This window comes from Palaemon carinicauda, chromosome 38, assembly GCF_036898095.1.
Source record: "Palaemon carinicauda isolate YSFRI2023 chromosome 38, ASM3689809v2, whole genome shotgun sequence".
Classification (NCBI taxonomy): domain Eukaryota; kingdom Metazoa; phylum Arthropoda; class Malacostraca; order Decapoda; family Palaemonidae; genus Palaemon; species Palaemon carinicauda.
Window position 1 is genome coordinate 3,807,505 of NC_090762.1, and position 9,268 is coordinate 3,816,772.

At 34.6% G+C, this 9,268-nt stretch overlaps 1 long non-coding RNA gene across 1 annotated transcript in view; it reads left to right on the forward strand.

Annotated features, from left to right (window-relative positions):
• The first annotated feature begins 232 nt into the window (after nt 1-232).
• Nucleotides 233-9,268, forward strand: part of LOC137630074 (uncharacterized) — a 30,280-nt gene continuing 21,244 nt past the window's right edge. The window contains exon 1 of the long non-coding RNA XR_011041633.1: nt 233-355. This is a non-coding gene — a long non-coding RNA (uncharacterized lncRNA). The remainder of the gene's footprint in view (nt 356-9,268) is intronic.

The following is a 9,268-nucleotide window of genomic DNA, read 5'->3' on the forward strand; positions in this document are numbered from 1 at the left end:
AAGGGTTTTAAGTTCTTCAATTCTATGTTTTATAATGAATCAAAATTTTGCTTTTATCCAATTTCCAATTTATCATATTAATTTACATAAATTTAGTATTAATATATGTGATATGGATTACTGAATATGTCACTAGCCATGATATAAATTCGTTTTGAAAATACCCTTTGAAATTAAAATTGACTGAAAGACTCCAGCCAATAGGAGAACAGCTTCTAACCATCTTAGCCAAAGAACGAATGTTTAAGCCAATGAGAGACTGGCTTACAAAGGGGTTCTTTTGGAGCCCTGTGATTGGCTAATGGAAATTTTATGGTTTTCAGAGCATTTCCCTACGAGCCCTGAAGGTGTGAAGGTCAGTTGAGTGTTGGTACTAGAAATTTATTCTAAATTTATTTATACATTAATTGTTAGTATTATACGTCGCTGTTATCAATTCTATAGAAAAATTAGACATTTTATATTTAATAAGGAGACGTTGTTTTTGTTAAAATGCAGAAAAATATGATGAAAATTGGTCAAACCTTAGACATAATCAAAAACATGTCTGAAGCCTTTGTCCGGCTGTTGACTAGAAACGGCTGCATTGTTTATATATATATATACAGTATATATATATATATATATATATATATATATATATATATATATATATATATATATATATATATATATATATATATATATATATGTAGCCTTTTTTAGTCCAGTGCAGGACAAAGGCATCAGACATGTCTTTATTCATGTCTGAGATTTGGTCAGTTTTCATCATCACTCTGGCCACAGCGGATTGGTAATAGGAGATTTTTGTCTTTGCTTACAGCAAACCAACCTAGTATAGGTGCCCCTGACTAGTACAGCTTTGCTGCTCATGGCGACACGCAAACCCTTTCACCACGTTAAGGTTTCCCCACTTGGAAAGGATCACTTTGATTATTTGTCTGGGGTCTTTGAAAAACGGTAAGCCATTTCATGAGGTCATAGACATATGAAAACAAGTACATTTAATAAACGTTTAATATATATTATTGGGAAGATAGTAGCCACCGCTGGGTGGGGGGGGGGGAGGGGGGAAGGGGTTGAGTAACTACCTATCATCAAGGTGTGACTGACAGCTGAGAGTTGAGGGTTGTACCAAGTGGACCACGAAATTTGACATTTTTTTAATCAACGAATAATGTTGGTTAGAGTTTTGAAAGTTATTCATTACTTTGGTTTTGCCTTTTTAAATTCATTGCTCTGTGGTGATTTATACCAATTATAATAAGTGATTGGACTTAGTTAATTGATCAATACAGCGAACTGGTCTATTTCTTGCATATTTGATTTATAGATTCATCATCATCATCTCCTCCTACGCCTATTGACGCAAAGGGCCTCAGTTAGATTTCGCCAGTCGTCTCTGTTTTGAGCTTTTAATTCAATACTTCTCCATTCATCCTCTCCTATTTCGCACTTTATAGTCCTAAGCCATGTAGGCCTGGGTCTTCCAATTCTTCTAGTGCCTATACATTACTGATATAATTTTTCAAATTACTGATTTATTTAATTTATCAATACAGCGAACTGATCTCTCTATTTGTGTATTTGATTTATGTATTACTGCTGTATTTTTTATACCTTATTAATTAATTACTTATAAACGATATGATTAAAGTAATTAAGTTATATTGATGTAATTTCGATTAATACTGATGGCATTCAATTTCACGGGTGTAATCTATTGATATAATTAAGTCATTATTAAACAATGTGCTTATATTACTCTTAAGTAATTAAGTGTGAATATATTAAATCCTAAATGGTGTAATTGATTACGTGTTATTAATCTATAGCTGTAATTGTTAATATAATCATTAGTTTAGATTAATTTTTGAACATGTTGGTCTATTTGTTCTAGGATAATTTGAAAATCTCGAAATCTGTGTATTGTTATTACCATTTCATTTCCTTTTGAGGAAAGACTCGTCGTTTAAAAATGTCTTCAAGGCAATTTTAGCTGTTTTCACAACTATCTCGAATTGTTTTCCTAAAACGTCTTGTCTTCATCCGGGAAAACTCTCACTATCTGTGAATTGTATATTTTATGGATACTTTTGAGTAATTATTCCATTATTAATTTACTATATATTTTGAACAGATATATCGAATGTACATTGGCATCACGAACTAATTGTTTGGTTGACTATGTTGACGATGTCAGTTCCAGGTCGTTTAGTGAGGAAACCCGGCTAGTTTTCTTTATTTTTTTATAGTTTTTTTTTTTTTCATAACTCTAACGTATTTCCCATGAGTCGAATTGTTTTGAATTATGGAAACGTAATAGAGGAAAACAATAGCTTTGAATAATTTAGCAGTATATGGAGAGCCTGGTCTTGTTAAAATTCGTGGTTAAATCCCTCCAGAATTTGTGGTTAAATCCCTCCAGATTTCGTGGTTAAATCCCTCCAGATTTCGTGGTTAAATCCTTCCAGATTTTGTGGTTAAATCCCTCCAGAATCCATGGTTAAATCCCTCCAGAATCCATGGTTAAATCCCTCCAGAATCCGTGGTTAAATCCCTCCAGAATTCGTGGTTAAATCTCCTTAAGATTCGTGGTTAAATCTCCTTAAGATTCTTGGTTAAATCCATCCAGAATTCATGGTTAAATCCCTCAAGAATTCGTGGTTAAATCACTCCAGATTTCGTGGTTAAATCACTCCAGATTTCGTGGTGAAATCCCTCTAGAATTCGTGGTTAAATCTCTCCAGATTTCAAGGTTAAATTGCTTTCAGAAATCATGGTGAAATCCCTACAGAATTCGTGGTTAAATCTCTCCAGATTTTGAGGTTAAATTCCTTTTAGAATTCATGGTGAAATCCCTCCAGAATTCGTGGTTAAATCCCTCCAGAATTCGTGGTTAAATCACTCCAGATTTCGTGGTTAAATCACTCCAGATTTCGTGGTGAAATCCCTTTAGAATTCGTGGTTAAATCTCTCCAGATTTCAAGGTTAAATTGCTTTCAGAAATCATGGTGAAATCCCTACAGAATTCGTGGTTAAATCTCTCCAGATTTTGAGGTTAAATTCCTTTTAGAATTCATGGTGAAATCCCTCCAGAATTCGTGGTTAAATCCCTCCAGAATTCGTGGTTAAATCCCTCCAGAATTCGTGGTTAAATCCCTCCAGAATTCGTGGTTAAATCTCTCCAGATTTCGAGGTTAAATTCCTTTCAGAATTCATGGTGAAATCCCTCCAGAATTCGTGGTTAAATCCCTCCAGAATTCATGGTTGAATCCCTCCAGAAGTTATAGTTAAATCACTCCAGATTTCGTGGTTAATCAAGAATTCGTGGTTAAATCACTCCAGATTTTGTGGTTAAATCTCTCCAGAATTCGTGGTTAAATCTCTCCAGAATTCGGGGTTAAATCCCTCCAGAATTCGTGGTTAAATCCCTCTAGAATTCATGTTGAAATCCCTCCAAAATTTGTGATTAAATCACTCCAGATTTCGTGGTTAAATCCCTCAAGAATTTGTGGTTAAATCACTCTAGATTTCGTGGTTAAATCTCTCCAGAATTTGTGGTTAAATCACAACAGATTTCGTGGTTAATTTTTTATCTGATTTGCATGAAACTAGAGCTTAAATGTGCATAATTTAATTGTCTATTATGTGATGATGTCATTACCTTTCTTTATTTGTATGTTTGTGAGCTGCATAACTCGAAAACTATTTGACCGAATCTCGTGAAATTTGTTGGGATGATTGGCTACGATCCAAGGACAATTTGATAAGATTTCGGAAGTGATTGGGTCAAATGTCAAGGTGAAGGTCACGAAAAGGTCAAAAACTTATTTTTGCCATATCGTGGTCAATTTTCATCTGATTTGCACGAAACTAGTGCCAAAATGTGCATAATTAAATTGTCTATTTTAAATGTACATGATAAAGGCGAAGGTATGCGCTCTACCGAGTGCCCGTTCTTGCTAGCTTCTTGAACTATCATTCCATCTCAATATGACCATAATTATCTATGACAATATGAGAAAGGGGAACACGTGGTAGCTGTCACGTACATCACACGTTCCCCCATTGTGACTTTGAGTTCATCATCGTTATTAGGACTTTAGAAATAATATTTATAGCTTGTATTTCAAAGGTTTTTTTTTTCATTTAGAAATTGGGTGAAATTTGTGTAGCCATTCCACAATAATTCGATTTCTAAGTTTTTATTTTATTAGGGGATTAATCTATTGATACTTTCTGCGATGGTTATTATTATTATTATTATTATTATTATTATTATTATTATTATTATTATTATTATTATTATTATTATTATTATTATTATTATTATTATTATTATTTGCCAAACCACAATCCTAATTGGAAAAACTAGATGCTATAAGCCCATGGGCCCCAACAGGGAAAATAGCCCAGTGAGGAAAGGAAACACTGAAAAATAAAATATTTTAAGAACAGCAACAACATTATAATAGATATTTCTTATAGAAACTATAAAAACTTTTAACAATACAAGAAGAGAAAATAAGTAGAATATTGTTCCCGAGTGTACCCTCAAGCAAGCGAAATCTAACCCAAAACAGTGGAAGACCATGGTACAGAGGCTATGGCACTACCCAAGACTGGAGAACAATGGTTTGATTTTATAATTATCTTAAAGGCTTTAGAATTATCAATTTAGGCTTTAATATCTTGGTGTTAGTGCCAAGAAGGCCATTTGGCACCGAGGTGCAACCAGGGATAAATAGGAAAAAGACGTTTTTAAGAGAACTAGCAAGATGTAAATGTACCTACAATTCAGACTGCAAATATAGATTTTTTTTTCAAACCTATGTGTTCGTTCGTTTGTCAGTTTTCCACATGATCCTATTCAGAAATGTGTTTTACTTTTACGGTTGTTTTACAGGTCCTATTACAGTGGGGAACCTTATACCGTACAGGACCTACAAGATCGGTTTGTCATTTACAGTACAGTCTTAGGTATTTATCGTATCATACATCGTATTCCGTGTTTATTGTCAAATCCACATATTATCGAAGCACTCGGGAAACGAAAAGGTCTTCAGTTTCTTCTTGAAAGCCTTAATGTCTCCAGTCTTTCAAATATCTAGTGGGAGCTTTTTGTAATGGCATAAGTCCGCATATTTGAAAGCTATAGAACCTACAGTAAGGGTTTAAAGGCCACTCATGAATGGAAGAGGTAAGGTACAATGCCCTAGAGACTGACCATACAATCAAAGAATTGTGTAAGTTATAGTGAAAATGTTTCGTTAGATGATTGACCCGTCCGAGAAGTAGTTCATTCGACTTCAATGGAGGGTTGGATTTAAACCCAAAACAAGTAAACATATGATCGGCTTTTTATAAATATCAAGTCTATCATATTCAACATTGTTTTCATTACTATTGCTGCTTCCTTGATGTTAATTTAACCTCTTATTATTATTATTATAATTGATATCATTATAATTATTATTAGTATTATTATTATTGGCTATGCTAAAACCCAAGTCGGGAAAGCAGGATTCCTATAAGCTGAAGAGTTCCAACAGGGAAAATAGCCCAGTGAGGAAAGGAAACAAGAAAATAAACTAGAAGAGAAGTAACTAACAATTAATATAAAGTATTTTAAGAACAGTAACAACATTAGAATGAATTTTTCATATGTAATCTATAAAAACTATAAAAAAACTAGAGGAAGAGAAATAAGAGAATAGTTTGCCTGAGTGTAACCTCAAGCAAGAGAACTCTGTAACCTCTGTATCTGCTGATGTGGCCCAATGCTTAGTGTCCAAAATTAAAATCAACTACTCTAATACAGTTCAAGGTTCGTCTTGTGTTTCTCATCTATATTCACAATTATAGTAATTCGTAAAACTATATTTGAGTGGCATTTGTTATACTGGCATCATCTGTGTTGAGCAGTTCTTCTATAAGAAGGTACACTCGTGCACTATATTCTGTTTGTTTCCTTATTTCCTCTCCTCACTAGGCTATTTTTCCCGTTGGAGCTCTTGGGCTTATAGTATATTGTTTTTCCAACTAGTGCTGCAGCTTACCTAGTACAAATTATATTCATATAGCAGTCTATTTACAGAAGTATACAGTAGACCTATACCAAAACGCTTAACATGAATAAGTGTTTGCATAAATTCTAGATCTTTAAATCAATTTAAAATGAAATTAAGCAGCTGTATTTCCAATTCCATTTGGTGTGCAAGTAAAATGCATCAGATGCCTTCAACCAAACTTTGCGTAATGCCTTCATTTCAAAACTTCTTCATTTTCCATAAGGGTGATCTTGGCAGCAAATACATCACAAATTATATAGTTACATTGTTTAACTGCTTCTTTAACTCGTTAAAACTACTAGAAGGGTTATTAAATAGCATCTCCCTTCATTTAATTTAAAAGGTAAATATTTGTAAACATAGTTAAACAAACAATACTTCCAAGTTAATATGATAAAAAGTATGATAGCAGAGAAAGCCTATGCCGAAATAATGATATCTTAAATCCGACTATAATTGAACTGCAAATACAGTAGTTATGTTATATATATATGGAGTCTATAGCCGAACTATAAATCCTAGATTTTAAGATACTATCTACTTTCAGTTTATGGTGATAGTTTTACAATTTCTAAGTAGATCTTACTAATATTATATCTTAAAATTATATACAATATGGAAGATGACATTCCTAAAGGCATTAACTCATAAATTTTCTAAGATGACATTATAACGAGAAAAGAATTTTTGTTTTCGTGTTAGTCAAATATACTTTAGTTATCCTTAAACAACGTTTTCTCTAAAAAAATCTGTACCGTTTTCTTTTTCTGTAGCCCCTTTGTTCTAGGGGTACCTTGCTTAAACATTTCACTCGTATACCGTATTTCAGTTAAATATTAAATTATATTCATACGAATATCTTATGAACTCTTAAAGTAATTAAATTAATCTATTGGAAGAATATTTTAATATATTCTAAGCAAAATACTATAGTTTTAACTATAGAACGCAGACTATGGTGGTCTCTGATTGATTGAAGCAATTCTTTAACCGGGGGGACAACTTGTTGAGAATTTGTCCCCAAATCTGGGAATTTCTAGAGGTGTTTGGGGGGACATATCAAGTGCATGAATTCCCATACGTCTGGTAACTGAAAAACACTCTACTGTAAATACTCATGAATAATTCTGTCTTCAATAAGATTTATGAAGACTTAATTACGTTTTACTGTTTTCCTGTGGTATGAAATTCATTACAATTATAATTTGATTAATATATCTTCAGGGCATAAAATCAAATCGTTTTAATAAAAATACATTCAATCTTTGAGACAAATGTATAAGCTACAGTTATTTTTTTAAAAGAACAACTTGTCACACTTTACATTAGTTTGACAACTAGCAGTATCAGCCAACGCCCACCAATTAGGTCTCTCTCTCTCTCTCTCTCTCTCTCTCTCTCTCTCTCTCTCTCTCTCTCTCTCTCTCTCTCTCTCTATAACTAAATACGGGAAGGAAATAAGCATATAATCCACTGCAATATTAAATATTCGGAAGTGTATCCCAAGATATACTTTTACGGGTTTATTTCTCGCCCTCCATCAGACACTAAGAGTCTGTTCAGCTCATGTAATTACACATAAGTCTTTGGTAGAATAAAGGCTTAGTTTTGGTCTTAAGGGACTCTACAACCCACAAATGAATTGAAATCCAAGTTAAACGGAAGCAGAAAATAGCAGTGATAAAAGCACAGGTAGAAACACGGCTCTTTTTATTTCGTTTTTTTGAGAAAAAATATTTTGTTTGGAAAACCATTATTGAAACTTTTGGTATTAAACTATCATCAATAATCACCTCGTTAGGTAATGACTAAACTCTTACCGTAAGTGGGTTGTCCTTGCTTGTTTTTTGACTAACCAGACCAAAAATAATAAGAAGTTTTTAATCTGGAAATGGGAAGCCTTATTCAGTAATTAATATTAAGTCTTCCTTTAGTCTCTAGGTAAAAAGGTGACTTTGTTTTGCATTAAATAATTTTGAACATATTTGTGGTTTGAGAATATGATTTTTATTTGGAAATCCTGTATTCCTGGTATTGTTACAATTTCATAGTCATTTTATATTCTTCGTAAACGTTAATTTCCATGGAAGAAACAAGTACTCCTTTACCAGTGTTTTCAGAGGCAATTTTAGTTATTTTCACGACAGTCTCGATTTTTACTTTAAGGGCTTCTCATCTAGTCCTGTACATCATGGTAACCCTCCTCTCTACAGGACCTCCAGGGTCGTTTTTTGATGTTCATTCGGGGGGTATTTAAAATTTCACAATTCGTATTGCTCTCTACTGTATGATCGACAATACTGAAGCACTCGCAAAATAAGAAAGTCTTCAGTTTCCTCTTGAAAGCTTTAGCGTCTTGCCTTCATCGAAAAAAAAAATGCTAACGTTTAAAGTTGTAATGCGAAAGAAGGGGTTGGGAAGGTTTTTGCAATGTTTCTTTTGCTATCATTAAGGACTCTGGGTTAAATCTCCTAAGGACTGGGTTAAATCCCCCCAAGGACTCTGGGTTAAATCCCCAAAGGACTTTAGTTTAAACTAGGAGTTAAATCCACCAAGGACTCTTGGTTAAATTCCCTAAGGATTGGGAGGTTAAACCCCCCTCACCCGGAATTAATGATAAATCACACACCCCCCCCCCCCCGAATTGAGGGTAAAACCCCCCCAACTTGACGGTAACCCCCCGCCCCCCCTCGAATTGATGGTGACACCCCCCCCCCCGGAATTTAGGGTAAATCCACCCGGATTGAGGGTAAATCCACCCGGATTGAGGGTAAATCCACCCGGAATTGAGGGTTAAACCCCCCGGAATTGACGGTAAATCCACCCGAATTGAGGGTAAACCCTCCCCCCCCCGAATTGATGGTGACACCCCCGGAATTGAGGGTAAATCTCCCGGAATTAATGGTAACCCGCTCCGGAAGTGAGGGTAAATCCACCCGGATTGAGGGTAACCGCCGCCCCCCCCGGAATTAAGAGTAAATTCACCCGGATTGAGGGTAAATCCCCCCGGATTGAGGATAAATCCCCCCACCCCCCAATTGAGTTTAAATCTGCCAGGATTTGGGAGAATTCCCTCCAAGGGTTCCTGGGTTGTGGTTCGAGTTCTTACCTGAGGGTGGTGGGGGCAGATTATTGACTAAACTGATTTATAGGATTGTCTGAAGAAATATTAAAAGCATTTCCACCCATTTAAG